Source organism: Scophthalmus maximus, chromosome 22 (genome assembly GCF_022379125.1).
Source record: "Scophthalmus maximus strain ysfricsl-2021 chromosome 22, ASM2237912v1, whole genome shotgun sequence".
Taxonomy (NCBI): domain Eukaryota; kingdom Metazoa; phylum Chordata; class Actinopteri; order Pleuronectiformes; family Scophthalmidae; genus Scophthalmus; species Scophthalmus maximus.
In genome coordinates, this window is record NC_061536.1 from 2,866,736 (window position 1) to 2,888,387 (window position 21,652).

General features: G+C 42.7%; 1 protein-coding gene across 1 annotated transcript in view; it reads left to right on the forward strand.

Moving 5' to 3' along the window:
* The window catches only part of nxph1 (neurexophilin 1), a 38,227-nt gene that overhangs the window by 14,287 nt on the left and 2,288 nt on the right, over positions 1-21,652 (forward strand). The window lies entirely within an intron of this gene.

The window sequence follows — 21,652 nt, forward strand, 5'->3', positions numbered from 1 at the left end:
AAAAGGCTGACTTTTAGCCGCGGCGTAGCAGAGCAGGTGGCAGAGGACGGGACAGGAAACGCTGTAATGATAAGGGGTGCGTCCGACGCTGAGCTCGCCACGTCGACCCCGCCGTGGCTGACGTGCCCGGAGCATCTTTCACAACTTGTCAGGGGGACGCGACCTCTCGTTCGCCGTGCTCAATGCTGTCTTTTACAAGCCCCTGCCTGCTGTTGCTCGCTGACAGTGAAATGCGCGCCTGTCAATCACAACTCATGTCCCGTTCTTACGAAGACATTAGCGTGGCGTCTTTTTTTCTCATGCTCACCTTGGCCCCCGTGGAACGTTTGAGCGTTTTGGCGGAACATTTTACATATAGGGACATATTTTTTCAGAATTAGTCTGAGGGGTTGTGTCTAATGAATGTCACTCTGAAATTCGGCCTCCGTTATCGCACTGTGAGCCATGCGTGGTTCTCACTGTGACAGCAAAGGAGGTAGAACACACGCGCGCACGCACGCACACACACACACACACACACACACACACACACACACACACACACACACACACACACACACACACACGTGTCAGCTGAGCTCCAGCACTGGCCTGTAGTGGAGAATGCAGGGATGGAATTGGCTCTTTAAGCCCCACTCCCCCTGTCTTTTTTTTTTTGAAAGCTGAAAAAGTTGGACTAAATCCTCAGTGGGTATGAGCAGCTCTCAGTCACCGGGGGAAATAGCCTGTACAGCTAATACAGCAGCTGTTCAAATGACTAGGAAATGCTGTGGAGGATCTCACTGTTCAAACTCTGCAGCATCGCAGCAGACGGCTTCGCGCCAGATTAAAAATTGGCACGCGCGCGTGTGTGTGTGTGCGCCCGCCCTCGAGCAGGATGGTGACGTGATTGCAGACTCACTGTGTATTTGTGTACTTCATCCTCGAGAAAATCGCAGTTGTTTTTTCGCCAGTAGGTGCCAAATGGAGACATTTGTCGGAATCACCGACTCTTGGATGAAGGGTGCGACTTTCTGTCGGATAAACGAGCGTGTGATGGGCATAGCATGTGAAGTCTGTTGTTGTTCGGGGACGGAGGCGGTTCGTTTCGTTGCACTTCCTGCAACCAAAACATGAAACTTGGCTTCAGTTAATAGTGGCACAGACAGACAAGAGAGATGTTTTTTCTTGAATTTTAAACAAGCCTATATTTCTCCTTTTCATGTTACTTAATAAGTATAGCTTATTAGGAAGTTTCCCTCTTTCTTTTGATTTTTTTTTTAATCTGCTGCTGCTGTTTCAACTATGTTTCCCTGTTGTCTTGATGAACTGATTCCAGCAGTGCAACAGGTTTGTGTTATTTTTACCACTCTGCTTGATTTGGATTGTTTCCACTTTGCTTTTCTATCACTGCTAAGCGACCATCAATAAAACTAAACGTCTCTATAGAAGGTTTAAAAAAAACTAAGGGCATATTTACTCAAAGGTGATAATTCCTCCGAGCCATTGGAATTAATTTTGCGAATCAAAACAGCACTGATTGAATTGAAGCTATATGTGTAATGTTCATTATACTGGATTTACCGAGTGAAACGAATGATCAGCCTTTGTTTGTGCCAGACTCGCTCCTCAGAATTTATTGTGTATAGTCTTTTGCCTTGGTTTTTGGGGGAAATAATGCCTGATCGTATGTGTTGATTATCACCATTGACTAACAGAACCTTGCAGCCTTGCCATCGGGTATTTTTTTGTAGTCGTAGTAACAGGCTCTCACCATTTGGAGGCTTATGTGCTATAGAGCTTTGCTGCGTCCTTACAGGTAATCCAACTGTAAAATGTCTTGATTCCCATCACTTATAGCCCTCATCAAAATGAATACATGATTTGCTCATATTGTAATTCGTTTGGCATGGCCAGGACTTTCTGCAGTCACATTTCATATGTAACTGCTCCTTTTAGAAAGTTGATATTTTAGGACACTTACATTTTAAACCGCAACTACTTAACATGTTTGAAATGGACAGAAGACACAAGGAGACTTCAGTATGGTGGTTGTGGCTTTAATTTGTGAATTAAAACAGCACTGATAATGGCGCTATGATAATGGCCCGGTCCTGGTGCCGGGACCACTTGGGCGGATTAATCCACATTTGTTGCTGTAGTGATTACATGGTGTATATTGGACTATGGGAAAGCAAACTACAAAGTGTGCGTGTGTGAGTACATGGACCGGAACTAGACAAGTATTTATATAGCGCTTTTCTAGTCTTATCAACCACTCAAAGTGCTTTACACAAGTCACATTCACTCATTCACAGCACTTCTATATATCGCGTCATTTCTCCGTCATTCAAGAGCCGTCAGAAGCAATTTAGGGTTTGGGGTAGTCAATTTAAGTGTCTTGCCCAAGGACACATCGGCATTCAGACTGGGGGGAACGGGGATCGAAGCCAAGGTTAGTGGACAATCGTCTCTGATCTCCTTGTGTGTGCGCGCGCTCATGCAAACGAAGGACCATGTCACCCCGTGTGGCTCACTGATGTGTTCTGGACAACAATGGGGCTCTGCAGCACAGAGGAATAATATCAGGCTCAATGTTTTCTCTTCATAACACACATGCTATGGCACGCCCCCCTGTTGCCGAACTCTCTTCTTCTCTGGCCCCGTACGATTAAACTCTGCCTCTGCCGCCATGCCGTCAGTCCGAGGATTCCAGCCAGCTCCTGTCCTCCCGTGATTAATGGTACACAGCGTCAGGCTGAAAGGCACACTTGGTGGACAATAAGCATTTTAAATGGACATTATTCCTACAAAAGCCCCGTCGTGCCGCTGGACAATAGGCAAGGTCTTGACACAGTCAAGGTCAACCTATGCACCTTTTGTTCAAAGCTTGTTTTTGGAGCAAGGGCTCGATAAATGGGGATGGGTCCATTAATCTTATTGAATGGGCTGTTCCAAAATTGGTTTTATTCTGAGCCTTATATATATATGCAAAGGTGAGCAATAGCGACCTGCAACCTGAACCTGATTTGTTTTCAAACATATAAGGAGGTGTCACACTCGTGGTGCAAAATATGCGAACGCCATCAGTATGCATTTCATTTGGTCCATGACTAGACATATAATGCTCATATTAGGTACATCATTTTCATTTGGGTTATTAATTGAGAAGGTTTACATGCTCTAATGTTCAAAAAAACACATCCGTTTCCTCAGACTGTCCATTCCTGCAGCTCCTCTTTCCAGACTCTGTGAAATTTCTGATCACATTATTGTTCCCCAGACAGTAAACCTGTTTGACCTCATGACCTTTCCTCATTTATCACCAGGGGAGAAAAGAGTTAGCATGTTCATGTACCCAAGGGGACAACCCGTAGTAATTACCACGTTTTTGTCCTCTGTGGCAAACCCTCACGACAAGCTTTACATCATTAGGCCCACCTTAGTTAGAATAGAAAGTATAATCTTTAATTGTTTATTAGTTGTATTTTTCTGTTCAACACTTGATATGAAATAATTAAAATTAAAAAAAGAGTTCAACTTTCACAATGTATGATTGTCGGGCTGTTAGGGGCTTTAAGACACAGTTGGACAGTCTGACAGGCACCTCTCCTCTGATTCTTCCTGTAACATACACTCACATTCTGATGTAGTCTGATTCCCATCAGACCACACTCTACTGTGTATTTGTGTAAAAGAAAAACTAATAATCTTACATTTATAACACAGTTTGTCGGTAGTATCAATTCACCGTGAGTTTGTTGAGGGGTTGTACGGTTTATGGGAATAAAACAAACGGGTGCTTCTGATAATCATAAGACACTTGCCCTCCAATTAATGTCACACAACATTTGAGAGCAGAGCATGTTTTTGGTTTTTAAATCTCTCCTCCCATAGATCTTTGGTTTGCAGGTCATTTCGGTATTCTCCTCTCATCTTGTCACAGTAATAGCCAGTCAGCTAGGATGAGACCGTACCCCACTGAGTCCATGTGAAAAGGAAGGGGCGACTTTTTAACAGGTTTGCTTTATGCCATACCTCGACAGAGAGCTTTGATAAAAATGACACCGTGTGGCCACTCAGTCGGTCAGAGCCGATGATGGATGATGTATTAAAGGGCCAATTAGTCCTCAGGTAAACGGGTTAGAGCGCACGTTCTTTTGCTGTTCTACTTTGATGAGACACAGAGAGGAAGACAGACACGGTACGAAGTCCCAAGCACAGCGTTCGCTTAGCGGCTTCCACCCTCCGGCTTCAGGCGCAAAACAGGCCTTTGATTTTCCCATTAGTGGCTGGAATAGAGGAAGTGCTTCTTAAACCTTCTTGGCTTGTGGGGTTCAAAAAGAATGGGCGGCGGAGATAGCGTTAGCCTCATGCCGCATCCCCTCCTCCCCCCTGCCCTCACACAGGGGCCTCAGTCAGGCTGATAAGGGATAATCTGTTCATTTACAGCCGAGCTTACCCAGATTCCACATCGACGTTGTGTGGCGGGGCCCTAATATCCACTTGGCCTGCCCTCTCAGAGGCTGCTGCTGCCGCGGCTCGGAGATGCAGGTGAGATCCACTGGAATGAAAATGAACTCCTGTCGCTGGCGTGTGTTTAAGAAGTGCAGCTTTGGCAACACGCTGCGAATAGGAAGCAGCTGGTGAGAATTTAATTGGAACAGAATGATGAGATTCGGTAAGGGCATCTATTGTCTGTGACTTTCCAACAAAAACAAGGTGTTGGACTTATTTCAATTCATCACACCTGAGAAGTTATTACAGATTTTTTTTTATTTTAAATTTCCATTTGAACGTATTCTGGATCATTTCCTGTATTGCAATAATCTATATTTTGTGCATCATGGCAGCGGACAATAACATGGCATTTGCACCTGCACCCTCCCTAACAGAGACATGTCAAAATGTACACTAGCATTTGCTGTTCAGCACCAAATACATAGCACAGGTGACGATGATGGGAAAGTCATCCATTTTCCTGATGATGCTTTTTTACAGTCCTGTGGTGGAATGGAGTCCGAACATTTATCCATGAACATCTATTTTATTTCATGTTGTATGCTGAATCCTGTTATCCCTGCCTAGCAAGATCATCCGCCTTAAATGCATTGATTGGATGTCGGAGAGTGAATAGAAAAGCTCCAACAGTTCCGCTTTTCTTGTGTCGCGTTAAAAAACCCCATTAAGCGTTTTGAAAGAAATGTACGCTGTTTAATTGTCTGCTTTCTAATACATTCAGGTTGAATTGTGTTGGCGTCCTATAGCACTGAGATTTGCTTCCGTAAAGTGACTGTTAGAAGCCCTCTCCAACTCTCGCCAGACGAAAGAGCATTGTGCTGCAGGCGTTTATTGACGTATTCAGGGGTGGCATCCCATTTCCAGTTTTATTCTACCACATTGTAGCCTTCTTTTTTTGTGAAGTAACACTAGACAGAGGACATCTCTGAAGCAACAGGAGAGGTCAAGAAAGATCCTTTTCTATGGAAGAGAACGGGTCTGATTGTGATTGATTGCTTCTTTCTTCTGTTCCATAGATCTAAAGCAGCAGGCCTAATTCTGGAATCTGATAACTTTAAGAAAACTTTATTCATTCAATAAACAATGAGACGGAATAGAGCCCTTGCATTTTTAATCTTGAGGCCTTGTGTTAAGAAATGGAAATCCCGCTAGTTTGTATGACAAATGTATTGCTATGAGATACTGTAGCTGACAATTAGCCTATACTAATATTGGCGTAATACTGTTTTTTTGAAACATGATTTAACACATAATGCATTCAGAAAGTTCCACTACCATGTCGCCTAAAATACACAATTTGATTAATGTTTTAGGACTGGTATTGTGTTAAGCAAACATCAATTATTATCGATATCGGTATAAAAATATCGCTCAATTAGAAACGAGAGTGTGTGTTTGAATTGATTCAGAAACATTGCCGCTACTCACTATATGGTTGATTTCACTGTATTTGATTGTTACATGCACAAAACATCAAGTGTGGCCTTTTGAGAACAGGTTAATCCAGCGATGGTCAAGTGATGGTCTGCAGCACTCGTTCATTCAGCGCAGTCGCCCAATCCGGCTCCGCTGCCCTTCCTCATCCTCTTTAATGTCACCTCATGACCTGAAAATCAATGATGGACAGTAGCAAACTAAAGAGCATTTATGAAATGCAATTACAGGCGGCCAATTCAACGAGCGAGAGTGAGCCTGTAACTCCATCTTTTTTTGGTCTCAGCTGACTTCAGCTCTTATATCATATTGATTACAGCTTGTCATAGACTTGAGATGAGGTCCTCTGAGGTCAGTGGAATCAAAAAATGATAGTTTATTGGATTATGGGTTCAATTTAATTCCAGGCAACAACACGGCATAGTAATGTGCTGCGGACGCGCTCCTCCGGCTCCGTCTTTACCTGCGTGCTTTTACTCCCCATCCTATTACAGACCCCGGGTCAGCACCAGCACACTCCCTATTCATCTCCCTGCGTCTCTCCTCTCGAGAGAAGGACAAATTTCATTGTGTGCGGGAGCAAATCAAATAGAGCAGCAGACCAGTCTCAGTCATATTGCTGAATATATATTTTATCATGCACGGGGGTCGTCTCGAAGAAACGTATCTTCATGTATCATGGAGAGAACATAATGTCATTAAGAGGAATTCCACATTACACAGAAGATATCAATGTAATTCATTTTCTTTGTTGTATTGAAATATGAAATTGTGACATCAACTTAGCTAATGATTACAAGTCTGCAACTTTGAGAGTCACATCTAGGGCTGCAAATAACGATTATTTTCATAATCCATTAGTCTGTCGATTATTTCCTCGATTAATCGATCAGTTGTTGGTCCATGAAATGTCATAAAATTGCCAAAAATGTCCCAAATTCGCAAGATTATGTTTTGTAAGATATTTAGTTTACTGTCATAGAGGAGTAAAGAAACCAGAAAATATTAATATTTAAGAAGCAGAAATCAGAGAATATTGAACAGATTAATCGATTATTAAAATAGATGTTGCAGTCACATGGACTTGTGGCTGTGGTTGGATGATGTGTAACTGGCCAGGACCATACAATACAGGGGCTTGTGGTTCAGACTAAGCATTAAACAAAGTCCCTACTCAAACGTCTTATTTAGAGCAGAGCCTGCACCGAGTGAGGAGCAAACACAGCGTCCCTACTGTACGGACGCGACTTGTGAATTAGCCTAATGCTAAATTAGTAATCAAAATAATTACACTAATCCCACAGCAGCGTGTTCAAACAACGGCAGCAGCAGACTAACGGGGGGAAAACTCTGCATGCTGCACCTCAGATGTAAGGGGAATACTACAAGCACACCCCTAACAGCTCACTGAAGCCAACGTTAGTTTCACTGCGCCATGCTCTGGTTTAAAGTCTGGTGCTGCTTTGTGGAAAATGTTCCCAGCAAAATTTGAAACATTGATAAAGTGTCCGCACCCACTGAATGTGTTTTTCTTTGTGATATCGGAGACTTCTAAGATTCAGTTCAAACGGCAGTAGTGAGCGTGCAGTGGAGCCGCAGTACGGAGGTCAGGAACGGATGTTTTGGCTTCCCCTTTGGAGGGCTGTCATGTCGTCCATCTTCATATACAATCACGGCATATTAGCATCTGACAAAGATAGATTCTCCACTGCTTTGTCAGCCTTCACACTTTAGGTCATCAGAGCCCGATACTTACAAAAGACCAGTTTGTCTCATGTGTATCTTTTTTTCATCTGTTGACCTTTCACTTCATCACTTGTTCATCTTACTGTCTGCGGAGGGATCTATTTAATGTGAAAAAGTCGTCAGCACCGTAAAGGATCCTCATAAACATTACATTTGTTGTGTCTGAACAAAATAGCAGTTACGTATGACATGTTCCCAGCCCTGCCAAACAACTTACAATATGAGCAAATCATTATGTACATTTTGATTTGATTTGAATTTTTTTCATCAAAAACGGACGTTTATACGGTCAAAAAAGATTGTGAAGCGATTTTGGGGCAGTGGACAACTTTGGGATTTGTGGGAAAAACAATCGAATGTACCCAAATGTAGTGGTGAAGGTTACACGAGTGTACGGTGAGTGTGTTGTCAGCAGACGGCTATTAGTGATGGGAATCAAGAGATTTTACACTTTGATTATCTGTGAGGAGGCAGCGAAGTTCTATAGCACGTTTGCCTCCAAACGGTGAGGTCGCCTGGTACTGCGACTCAAATGCATGTACAGTTGTTGTGTTTCTTTTCTTTTTGTTTTGGCACCAAATCTGGAAGAGTTGCAGATCAGAATTCGTAAAACGGGCTCGATAGCATGTGTCACTGAAGAATCCTGCAGTACGTTTGTACATCACAGCAACAAGGTGAGAAGTTAAGCCACTGGAGGGCAATAAAAGCAAGATAAAGTTGAATTAAGTTCAAGGGGGTCAGAAATCCCTTTACGCGGTTGTCGGGCTGAAATGTGTGAGAAGTCCTGCAGTATTTAAGGATGAAAGTCTGTTTTAAAACTACAGTCCGGATGAAAAAAGGTTTTACTGCAGTGGCCCAATAATAAATCTTTCATAATGCACGTTCCATGGAGGTGATTGGGTCCATTTTGTTCAAACATGAAGTTGGAAGCCAACCCGAAGCTGGTGTGAGACTTGAAGCTGTGCAAGTTAGACACATTAAGTGAGCATCTTCCAAAGTTCCCTCTGTGCTCCCAACCGTCCTCTGCAGTGCGGCGTGGAAACTCTCTCCACGGAAGAGGTTTCCACTTGATTAGATTCACTCGGACGGGTGCGGCCCTGTTATTAACTCCATATAAACTTTTAAACACATCTCTCAGAGAAAGAGGGCGCTGATATCTGTCCCCCGTCACGTACGGAACATTCAAAAGTGCCTTAAGAGGGGATTTCTTAATGTTCCGGAGGAGTTGTTTCTGCAGTCGGTTGTTATTTCCAGACGGCTCCTGGCTCTTGGTTTAAGACGTCATGCCTGGCCCTATTCCTCACCTGCACCCATTGGCAAAGTACCAAACGAATAGCATGTAAAATAGCTGGATTTGTGTGTGGATGATACAAGACCGTGATGAACGAGTCAGACGAGCCCGGCACAAATCTGACACACGTGAAATTTAAAAATAAAAATACAAGGCTGAGACTTTAAGTATGCGAGGTTAATGAACGCACTTTGATGACAGCAAGAGGGGAACAGCGGCATCTAGTAAAAGTTAACTGCTTGAATGTGTTGCTCTTTATGAGATCCTCTCAGTAGCCTGACACATTCGATTTAAGATCGCACTCATCAAAACACTAATCACATGAAATAAAACAGCCTCTGCGGAGGGGCGAAAATGAATTCTGTTTAATTACGCTAACGTTGATACGCATGTCTGTGTAATATTCATGATGATTTATGACTCATTGTTTGTCATTCCCCGGGACCGGAGAAGTGCAGAAACCGCTCATTGTGAATAATAATGCCACATGTTACAGGCGTACTGTCTAAGTAATAATCCCCCATAATGCATCCTTCACTGAGAGCAGCAAATAGACAGGAGGTGCAGAAGCGGTTTTGCTTAAAAGCATTTCGGAGGCGATGGTGGGAACAGCAATGGCGGCGGGTGCCGGGGGAGTTATTGCTCCACTTACTTTACAAACTGAAAATCTCATTAAGTGTGACACTGAAGATTAGTTGAGAGGGACCAAAGTGGAAAGAGAATGAACTCACAGAAGGGCCGTGAGGAGGCTTTGGCTTTGTTTGCCATCATTAATTCAGTGCTGAAACAACTCGGGGGGGTGGGGGTGTTGGGGTGCTGATCAGAGGAGCGGCAGATATGACAGGCGAACAGGTGCCCTTTTTCCTCTCCAAACACGTTTCCCTTATAGCTCCCCCTCCTCGCTTCGTAATTGAGGTGAGTTGTGTATTTGGGCCATCTGCGTGCTGACAAAATAAAGCTGGCTTTGATTTATGGTACCTCGGGACATATTAGCCTCAGAATTTCACCAGCAGGAATCCCGGCTCTGATCGTGAACGCCACCTTGAAACAAGGAGGGTGCGGACGTTTCTTTTTGTTTTACCGCATCTTTTTACCGGAATTCACAGTATTTATCTGACGCAAACCAAGGATGCATCTCGTGGTGCTTGTTGGTTGCCGTTCACCTGCTCGTGTACAGTCGGAGTGCGTTTTATTGGACGAAGATGGTTTATCTGGGCAACAGGGCAGACATACGGAGACGAATCTATGTAGTGCTTTTCGACCACTAAAAGCGCGCTTTGCACTACAAGTTCAATCACCCATCAAGTTATGCCGCGCTTTTCTAACGCACATCATTCACATTCTGATGGAAATTTAGGGTTCGGTGTGGCTAGGGATCGAAACACAGACCTTCTGATTAGTGGAGAACCCGCATGACACCCTGAAGCAGTACCGCCCAAACAAACCATTCACACTCGCATTCAAACCTACAGACAACTTAGAGTCTCCGGTTAGCCTGCATGTCTTTGGACTGTGGGAGGAGGCTGGAGTACCTGAAAACCCACGCAGAAGACAGAACATGTATACTCCACACAGAGAGGTCCTGGACGGCCGTCATTTGGAGCCAGAGTCTGTGCAGTAGTGATCGAGAAGTGGTGCTGCAGTATCAAGGTCTATCCAAGTTGGCCTCGCCTTTGGGAGCTGCCATGGCGTCCATCTTTGTAGTCTATGAGAAGGATTGCTTTTCTGTTTCCCTCTACTGCGGACCTGTCTGATGACACTGTACAGTCATGCACTAGCAGTAAAGTGAGGATGCTTCCAAAAGTAACGGGATGAATAGTATCTGTTATAAAATTAAATATCAGATCAGTATTTTAATGTGACCACTTTTGCTTTTAAACCGGCACCAATTCTCCCTCAGTGCACCTATTCACCTCCAGAGATAGAGCGGTTCGTCCTCTAACCAGAAGGTCGGAGGTTTGATCCCCAGCTCTTCTAGTCCAACTTGTGGAGGTGTCCTTTGGAAAGACACTGAATGTGTCTCTGATAGAAAAAAGAGCCGTGTGAATTGTGAATGCTTGCAGTATAAAGCACGTTGAGTGGTCGTTAAGATTAGAAAAGCGCTATATCAATGTTGTCCATTCGGCCCAACGGACATTAGCACATAAAAGCCCTTCCTCGAGTTATTACACAGAAACCAAAGGTTGTAAATCACTTTGTATAAAAACAAAAGTCTACATCACATTCTCTGCATGCTGTAGATGACATTACTGTCATAGTCATAGGTTTACAAAAGGTCTGTCTTATACAAAAAACTAATTACAAACACATAAGTCCCGAGATTTCATAGTGAACATGAACATACGGTGTGATTATGGCCCCACCTGTATATTAATTGGTGCTCCACACACAGAGCTACTCCGACAATCAGTGGGAGACAGTGGACTTGGTACTTATCTGCACGACTCTGGCTTTTCATCAGGCATCAGTCAGGATGTGTTGGCGTGGTTTTTCCCCGGTGAAAGATTTTTTGATTGAATCAAAAGCTTTTCCTCTGAGGATGGACGTAAATAATCTTCACCTTCTGACATTCCGCCCGCAACAGTATCGGGCCAGAATTTTTTTTTTTTTTTAAAATCTCCTGGGCAGACTGCGATTTTTCAATGCTACCCAGAAGATGACTCTGCTTTGAGTTGAATTAACCCATGGTCTTTCCTGTAGTGCTGCCCACGGGGGACATTTCTCTTTCATTTCTTTTGCCAGGATCTTTGAAAAGACCGTCATCAGTATGCTGCGTGTTTATTCCAGCACTGCTGCATCTTTCAGGGGAATTTTATTACTACAATTTTTCGTTTAGGGGAAATCATCGGTACTGTATGGGTTGAATTCTAGGTCAGTTTTCATCGGAGCTGAATCATTGCAACGGCCGGAATCTGCGGCAGTGTTTAAATTGTGGACATATATACCAAGACATAGAAGTGAGAGCAAGAGCATACAGGGTTGAATCACAGACACAAATACGCACACACACACACACACACACACACACACTGTCTGTGCATCTGCACTCCCACGGAGCAGAAGAAAGTCTGCTCTAATGATGTGTCTAACGGTCTGCTTACATGACCATCAGGCAGCGCCAGTATGCGGGCAAACTGATGTTCGAGCACCACTTAGCAGCAGTGTGGTGCCAGCCTCTAATAGTTTAACTCGCATCGTGTGATGTGGGTGTAGATAACCTTTGGCGACTGCCCTTCATCACTTATTTTCTCCGAGGAGCACTTCAGGAGATGTGGTAACGGGGACTGAGTGAGCAGCCTTGGAATGCATCGGCCATGTGTGAACGCGCTGCTCAATGTAGCAGAGCAGAAAGCACATCAGAGGATGCTTTGGTAATCTGTGTTAACCACAGAGTTCTCCCCTACATGTCAGAGTTTACTGAAAAACACCACTATTTTGCATTACTTTGAGAGCAAACATAACCCATTCTTTGTCTCGACACCTGGAAATGACTTGAGTAGCACTTACATGCAATTTACTTTACAATGTGCAATAGTACTTCCGTACTGAGCAGCACTATTACTGTGCACCATCATACACAATATCGAAAGAGGTGTACATGTTCCGAGGGAAAATAGAAGAGTCGGAGGCCGACGGCGCTGACGCAAATTTGGTGGGAAATTGTCTGTCACTTCCACGTCCCATTCACACAATGCCACTCGGCCATCAGGGGTAATTTAGGGTTCAGTGTTTTGCCTAAACAGCCAGGAACTGAACCGCCGCAGCCGCATTGCCTGACTTTCACTTTGTGTGAGTAAATACGTCTGTCAGTGCATGCCAAAAAAGTTCTGAAAACATGCAACATTATTATAAAAATGGCGATGTCACCACAATCTCGCAAGAGTTATTAAACACTAAACCTCCTTTCGGTGTACAGTCAATTAATTATAATATGACTTGAATCTGATTTAATTTTAGTATCTATAGTGTTCATTGTCAAGTACGTGTTTGTCCTTGTCCACTGTGAAGCACATAATGCTTCAGTTTAGATTTTAAAAAATCCATAAAACTCCTGGCACATCCTTTATTCTGTCACTCTCCATTGCCGCGTCTGCTGACGACTCTCTGAGCTTGGAGACAGGGGTTTCCATGTCAACTGATGACATGGTATAAGGGAAAAGTGAGCCGTTACATGATCAGTGTCGGCAATAACACCTGCACAATAAAAATGGACTGTATAAAAGAGCTCTTCTAGTCTTATCTACCACTCAGAGTGCTTTACTGAACAAGTCAAACTCACCCATTCACGCAGCCCTGCTATTTACTGCACTCTTTCTATCTCATTCATGCACTGCTGGAATAACCATCAGAGGCAATTTAGGGTGTAAGCGTCTTGCCCAAGGACAATTTGGCATGTCGCTTGGGGGATGCGGGCATCGGAAAAGACCGACTTTCTGGTTAGCAGACCACCGTCTCTACCCCCTGAGCCAAAGCCGCCCCATGCAGGGTTGTTGAAAACCCCCACATTAGAATTCTATAAAATCCCTGTAGCCAATGTTTTACTTTTTTAGGCTGTGGCATATGACATGGAAATGACACCACCCTCTGCTGCTGATCATGTCGTTGCGCCCTCTACTTCTGCAGTGATATAATGGCACCTTACCAGAAAATAAGCGGCGCCTACTGTTTATCTCAATGACATGAGGGGATAGAAAAAAAAAATTCTCATTTTCTTTTACTTTTACCTCTGAAGATGTCGTTAAAATGTGCAAAAGATTTGGATGGAAACCCGACTAATGTGACATCACTCTACTCATGGCGACATCCATACGTGTAAAAAGGATTAACACACGTTATGACAGATCTATCATAAGAATCAGACCAATATTCAGACCAATGCAGATGTCAGTTGGTCCCAGTCCAGTTGATATGCCTGCACCACGGTTTCATTGACGGTATGAAAACGTATTTAACGTAAAAAAAAGTATTTGCATCTAAACCCCGCCGAAACAGTCAGGTGTGAAAGTTTCCTTAACCTGTGCCAACTCAATTTCAAATATGCACAGGTAATGTATCTTGGGTGGTAGCCCCTGTACTCTGGCGTAAGCTATGTGGATCTGGCAGCTTCATACTAAAGCAAAGTCCTCGTATTCCTTGTAAGAACTACAAATTGCCAGACACACACTAAAAAATATCCCTAATTGATTTGTTAAAATTTGTGCATTTTGATAACTTAAGGGTGTTGCTGACGTTGACATGTTAAAAGCCGAGTAACAGTTGCACAGTGGATGTGTGATTGGCTCAGCAGGGAATTGCGATACTGTAGAGAAGATTTTAGTTGTAGTGTACGTGTCCATGTCCCAACCTGTAAAATGAACATCTTTGCGGGCCCTTACAAGTATGTTCATTTATCAGTGCACAGCCATACACCCTGCTGAACTGAAGGTTAATAGTCCGCATGTTCAGGGTCAGTACTCCTCAGTCCTCCTCTTCCTCTATTGTAAAACTCTTCTTTTTTTCTCTTTCTCTTTAATGTTTCCATTCTCTGGAGCTTTCATCGGGCTTCTTTCACAGCCCAAATTGTGCTCAGCCCGTTATCCTTTACCCGATTTTTCACTCTGCCGCTGCACTGCGGCTCCCACTGCATGATTACAATGATTAGAAATTAGAAAAAAGAGCCAGAGAATCTGGAGCTCATCTCATCTTCTTTCTTTTTTTCCCTTTGTCTTTTATGAATGTTAAAAAGCAAATGAGATGGTGCCGATGCTGCACATTCTTTAGAGAGGAAGAGCCTGGGATTGGATTCTGTTCGACTCTTGTTTTCTGATCATCATAAAACAGACATTAACAGTATGTGCTTCACTGGGTATGTTCCTTGGGTATCTGTTTGTTGCTAGCTGCTACAGTATGTACAGTATGTATTCATACAGTCTGAGCTGACGCCATTTCCCTCTACAGCCACTGAGGAGCAAATTAACATAGAGCTCACAATACAACATGGATCACAATGAAAGTGCTGTGATTTGATTTATTGTCCCTCTCTGCAGCTGTTGGCAGTAACATGGCCACATCAATAATACCTGCGTGTTCAGAAAAGCGACAAGTTAATTACAAGAACAAATGAAAGAACGCCCAGGGTTTCTCCTAAAAAGAGCACAGTTGAGGACACTGCAGTAAATCTGTATGGGTGATTTTTAGTATTGTTTTTCTTTTTTCGCAATCCAATTGTCAAGTGGTGGCCAGAAGTCAACAAACTAATCTTCTCGCCTGATACAGTACATTTCATCGGGCTGTGGCTCAGGAGGTAAATTGGGTTGTCCACTGATTGGAAAGTCAGAGGTTCGATCACCTTGCTCCTCTGTCCAGCATGTCAAAGTGTCCACAGGCAAGATACTGAACTCCAAAAATGCCCCCGATGGTTGTGCTGTCAGTGTGTGTGTGTGTGTGTGTGTGTGTGTGTGTGTGTGTGTGTGTGTGTGTGTGTGATAATGGGTGAAAGTGGAATGAAAGAAACGCAAAACTAAGTGCAGTCCATTTAGTTTAATATGGAACTAAGTCTTTCACCTTGCCCCCTGCCTCCTCAGTTTTTATGTTAACTAACTTCCAGCTGTAGAATGGAAACACAAACAACCTTAAATCATAGTAACTTGAGTTCTGTGATACCTCTAGCATTTAGCCATGCAGGAATGTCTAAATCAAGTCCCCCCAGGCAGTTTATGGTGCACATTGTATGTTGCCAGTGATGCACGCATGTAAACTTGTTTCAAACATGTTAGTTTTGGGATGAAACTCCTTGTCACAGTTTTACAGGCCAACAGAGCCTGCCACTGCCACATGAAAATCATTGTTAAGTTACATGGCAGGCCTCCCCACACCTATGTTTGTATTCATGGACTTGAAAACAATGTTTCTTAAAAGTCAAAAACAATAACACAGCAGACATGTGAACAGAAGCAAAAATTTGTCCTGTTCACCGCGAGTCCTACAATGTCTTGGTACGTGTGAAGCAGCGAACGAAACTCGGTAACCTTTGTAAGTGGTCACGGACATTTTGCCCCTCTGTCGTTGCGGTTAGTGAACGCATCACAATAAAGGAATGCCAGTGATTACACACAGGTGTGCCATCAGCACACCTGTGTGTAATCACTGGCATTCCTTTATGGAACATACCATGTCCAACCTGGTCATGGGTTGTATGACCTAACTGATGTAATTATGTTAATGTTTGGGGTTTATTTACGGTGTTTTTGACTGAGAAGTGGTGATTTCCATAATGAATATGTTTATTTGATGTGGGAACTGACGGTTAAATTGTCGATAGTGTTAAATGATAGATAATTGATATGATTAGCACTTGGTAGGTCTAGGGGGAGGGGCTTAACAGTTATAAGGCTCTGACCACCGTGGTATGTGAGAGTCTGGGGGTGGCTGTAAACCAGACTGATGACTAGATTAACCATTTTGTGTGTAGATATATATATATTGTTGGTTTTCCTTTTTTGCCGTGGACGTCCCAAATTTAGTTTCCTCAAAGTGTTTTGTTAATAAAAGCACCTCAACGTCAGTATTGCAGCTCAAGCCATCTTGTTATTTTTTTTCTTAGACTGTGGAGCCGCTGGTCTTTAAAACAAGTGTCAACATTACTTCGTGGCGCAATCTTCAAAGTGAGGGCAGAGTTGAATTCTCATTCAGGAACTATTGATTGTTCATATCCTTGTTTAGACAGTAACTGCTGGCAGAAATGATATCTTGCTTGTTTTGTAGTGAGTGAAAGGAGTTTGGCAGAGGTCGATGGCAGTAATCTGTTAAATTAGGAAGTACTATATGATCCACATTCACAACTCGGGGAACGCTCTTGTCCATGCTTTTTCACAGGATTGCATTTAGACAACAGATTTATGTTGTACTTAAAATCAAACACATATCATATAAGTACATGGGTACACATGTCTTATCTAAAGTCACCCATCTATCCAGTTCATAAATAGGGTAAAAAAATGTCTCCTCCCTAAAAATATATACACACCTCACACAGATCACAAAAAGTTTATGTTCACAATGACGTCGACAGTAAAGTTAACTATTAGAGCTAATTGCTCACCTACAGCACAGCCAAGTAACTGTCCTCTTCTCAGCCACTGATATTACAGTTCAGGCACACAACTAAAAACTTAGAGACAATACATCTGATAACAATACAGTCACGTTGACACAAACAATGCTAATTTCCTTTTTTCATATAAAACTTAATACTGTTCTATTAACAAACATGACTTTTAGCAGAGAGAGAGGCAGGAGAGAGTCCTCTGTCTGTCTGTCCTCCGTCTTTCATGGCAGTGTGTTTAATAACCACAAATCTCCATTTTTATGTAGGTTGAGTGTCCAGTCCTCTCCTGCGCATGCTTGTACTAACTCTTTATTTTTTTTCTCCAGAATTCCCGAGAACCTTGTTCAAAAGAGTCAGAAACACAAAGCTGATATTTCACTAATCACCATTAAAACATGAAGGAACTGTAGTCAAGTCAAAGGATTATCAATTTAACCTGGCTTCTCTACTGCTAACTCCATAAATAGCAGCATAACACCATCTTCTCACTGCACAACCGCATTCACATTTACCACACATTGCGATCCAGAGGGGTGCGGCAAAATGTCATAATTCCACCAGCCAGTGCGTCCAGATTACCAGTCCACCCCTGTGCTGAATATTAAATTGACTGTGGGAGCAGCAAAGCTGAAGTGATGTCATGCTGTGAACTCTGATTTAAAGGCTCTCTTCCTATTTTTATTATATTTTTTTCCCCCAGGTAGACAGTAGGAAATCTTGAAGTTCTTGCGAACTTGCGGTTTAACATGTGAGGCAGAATGAGAGGCTTAAATGCAGGCCCACCACAGACGCGTCCCGCTGTACATGTGTTAAATCATTATTGTCCTGATAATGCAACTGTCATAGATTTGTCTCAAAACAGCCAAACGCCAGTTGTTGAGTATACCAACATTATGCAAACGCTTTTATGAACTGGCGACAAGCTTTTAATAAATCGCTCATAGTGATTAACATGTTTATATCAGCAAGATTAACATGGATGTTTATGAATGCTGGCAATTACCGGCGTGAATACTCACATTAGCGCTGCATCGCTCCCACACACACACGTAATACATTCTGTTGCGCAAAGTCTCATGATACACACTGACATGATGCTGTGCCAAAGAAAATTTTACAGTGCTTACAGATGTTTTGACTTAATTTGTGTATAAATGTCGTCCATCTTTATATGTAGTCTAGATTGTCTTAACATACAGTCATTGAAAAATAGACACGTTTGTGCTGAGAAGGACAAGGACAATCGTAGCTTAATTCACAGCCTTTATCTCAGTTAGCAGCATTTATAACTTTGAAACTATAGTCAAAGAATGAGGCAAAAACTTTATTATAGAAGTTCTGAGTATCTGAATGAGGAGTACAGACAGAGACTGTGCTGCTCACTTTTGCCCATCAGTCTTCCTTGCCTGGGGGCAACCAAATGGCTGTCTGGCCACTGGTCAGGAATCCGCGAGGCCTGTGCTGGCCGCAGTGTCGGCCATGTTTACCAGATGCACTGCTCCCTCCGGTGAGCGTACTACAGCTGGCAGCTCCAGGATCAAGCAGACCTGCTGGCCCTTAGCCCAGAACATGCTGGAGAAACTGATTGACCAATCAGAAAACTGTGGATGGGATTAAGAGAGGGCTCATCATCCTCCCACATACTGACAGGAAAATGGGCAAATAAAAGATGACGAGTGTGGATTAGATTGACGCAGCAGTGCAGTCGTGTAAAGTTGACCTACGTGTACAATAACTTAAAATTAAATGTTTCTCAGATCTTTGTGGAAACCATCCAATTAAATCTGAGCAGCTGCTAATGCAGCTTCTGAACAGGACATTGGCTGGAGGAATGCGTCCACAAATTCTGGTTGGTCAGGGCAACGCAGAACAAAGTAACCCTCTCACACAGAAATCTGCAAACACAATGTCAGACCGAGGGGATGCGGTTAAACTCAACAGCAATTCACATTGTCCTGCTACTGCTTTAAAGTACAGAGTATTAATCTGTTGTTTAAAGGCGCCACAACAAATGTACTTGTTTGCTTGTCTTTGAGAAGCAGCTGTGTTAAAGCAAATGTTAAAGGAAGCCAACAACTGCTCAGGGAATAGGGACTCCCAGCGGCCTGTAAAGCCCTCGCGTCTCTCCGAGGCAATTATTTTTTGGCAATCAGATTAATTGCAAATTTGTCTAGTAGCATGCATCGCTAAAGCCCAATTAAAAAAGTCAAATGGTACGAGCGCTGTGGTGGGTGCTGCATTTTTACCCAATCAAGTTCATTTCCCCCCTGGGCCCTGAGTGAGTTAATATGGCCCTGCTGGTACTTAGTTTTTATATTTAGAATAGTTACTTTGCCTAGTTACTGCGCCGATTCGTTTAAGAGTGTATATTGTATATATTTAATAAGATGCATTCCTATGCAGTAAAGTATAATGTCCACCAGGACTTAAATAGCCCCACCTCAAGTGCATTGGCAATAATAGCTGTTATATATAATATAAAGCATTTACATTGAACGTTTTATCTGTATAATGTGGCATTGATACTTTTATTTAATATTAAATTCAATACATTCTCACTTCTCACCACAGCTGACTGCACAAACATCATTTCTAAGAGATTAAAAACAGGGGAAAAAGCACCCTGTCTTGTGTTTTTGTTTGTTTTTTCATGGTCATTTTTCAATAAATTACATTGAATACACCATGAAGACAAAAGGGGACTTTTCCGGATCATCTTCACAAGCAGTCGCATTATCACGGATGCTCACCCTCCACCGCACTGTGATACTGTTCAGCATGAGAAGGGCACCTGACCTGTTGACTCAGCATCACAGGAGATGATTGCTGAGTGTGTCTGCCTCATGCAGCCGAGTGCTGTCTGAGTTTTAAACCTTTCAGGCTAAAGATAGATCCCCTGAGATCCTCGGCTCCACTGAGTGGGCTGTTAACTTCACTCGGCTTCTGTTTGTTTCCTGGCTTTTGATTTCCTTCATGTCTATTCCCCAGAGGGTGACTGGTTTAGTAACCCGGCAGTCTGTGCTTAGTGTACAATCAGGTCTGGATTTTCAGTTATACGTTGGCTTGTAATTGTGAAAAACAAAGCGTGGTGGCTAATGATTACAGTTCATTTCTGAACCTGGCATCAGTGTGGTTCTGTTGGTGGAAAAATATTAGCTGTAATCACTCTAAAATTTTGATTGATAATTTCAACATTAATTATGACATCTTTGTCTACTTCACATTAGGGAAATCTAGCCTCATTTTTGTCTTTAAAGCATTTTGAGGATGAAGCTGTCGCCATACTTCGGCCGTCAGCCACCGTTATGGTTACAGTTGTTGTTCTGACCTATTGGGAGGTGGGACACACTCGGACAGCTCGGTTCCATATCTTTTTAGCTTTGAAACTTTCCACCCTGGCTCCTGCTGTTCATTAATGCTGCACTTCATTCATTAAAAAAAAAAGAGATTAACCCTTTTCAATGATTATCCAGGCTGTAATGACATTCCCTAGAAAACGTATTTGCTTTTGCAGTTAAGTTGTACAGTAGCGTAATTTGTAGGAGATAGGTCTATTCTCCTTGTAACAGTATGTGTAAAGGAGACTGTGTGTCCCCGTGGTCCTTAGAGACACGCTGTGAGGCAATTCAATTCAGAGGGCCAGCTGATTGGTAGCGAAACCTTATTTTCCAAGTATCGATCCTGGGGGCAACCAGCAAAATGCAAAAACCTCAGCAAGACGAAGCTGCTGTCACGTCTTACAGTAAAAATCAGGCAATCAATGTCACATAACTCCAGTGGGGCCTGCATGAACCTAATTCCACTCATTGGCGCTAAATAGTGAAAACCCATGGGTTCATCAATCATCAATTCAAGGGGCACTCTTTAGTTAATAGTCTGGTCTTTACCCGCTGAACATCCACTGCCTTTATCTGTGAGAGCCAGTAGATACTCCCTCTCTTAGACAGAGGGAGGAGATGGGAGCAATATGTTTTACTTTGATTGCTGTATTCTCTTTCTCGCCCAGCTTGTTGCACTATAATTCTCAATTTGAAACTGTCTGCTATCATGATTTGAAATTGAAGCTTTCAGCAAAGATTGATTATTTTGCACACCCAATGGAATATGTTTGATTGGTCAATTTTGTAGGAAATGGCATCCTTGAAAGTGAAAGTCAATATTTCCTGAATGATACAGATGGTTAAGATAAGTAATATCTCATGGCAAATCACTTCAACGAGTCCAGAAGTATGTTCTTGTATTGGCAGAGCTGACCAAAGTGCTTCAAGGGCCCTAAACAGACCTTCTTTACAGCTAGTAATGCCTTTAAATTCCACAGGATTCTTAATTGTTATATACAAGGGCTAATCTAATGTAGAACTAACTGGCACTGTCAACACAGACAACTAGCATGTCTTTAAATTCTGCGCCTCACATAGTGTGTGTAGCATAGACTTACTTGATATCAGTAATGAGCTGTTATGCACTGACGCACAGTTGGTCACAGGAACTTGCTGAGAAAAGTATTAATGTGCCTGTAAAGAGCATGACATGAAAAATAATAGTGACTTAACTGATTTTAACAATTCTCTATATTGTATATGATGAATTGTATG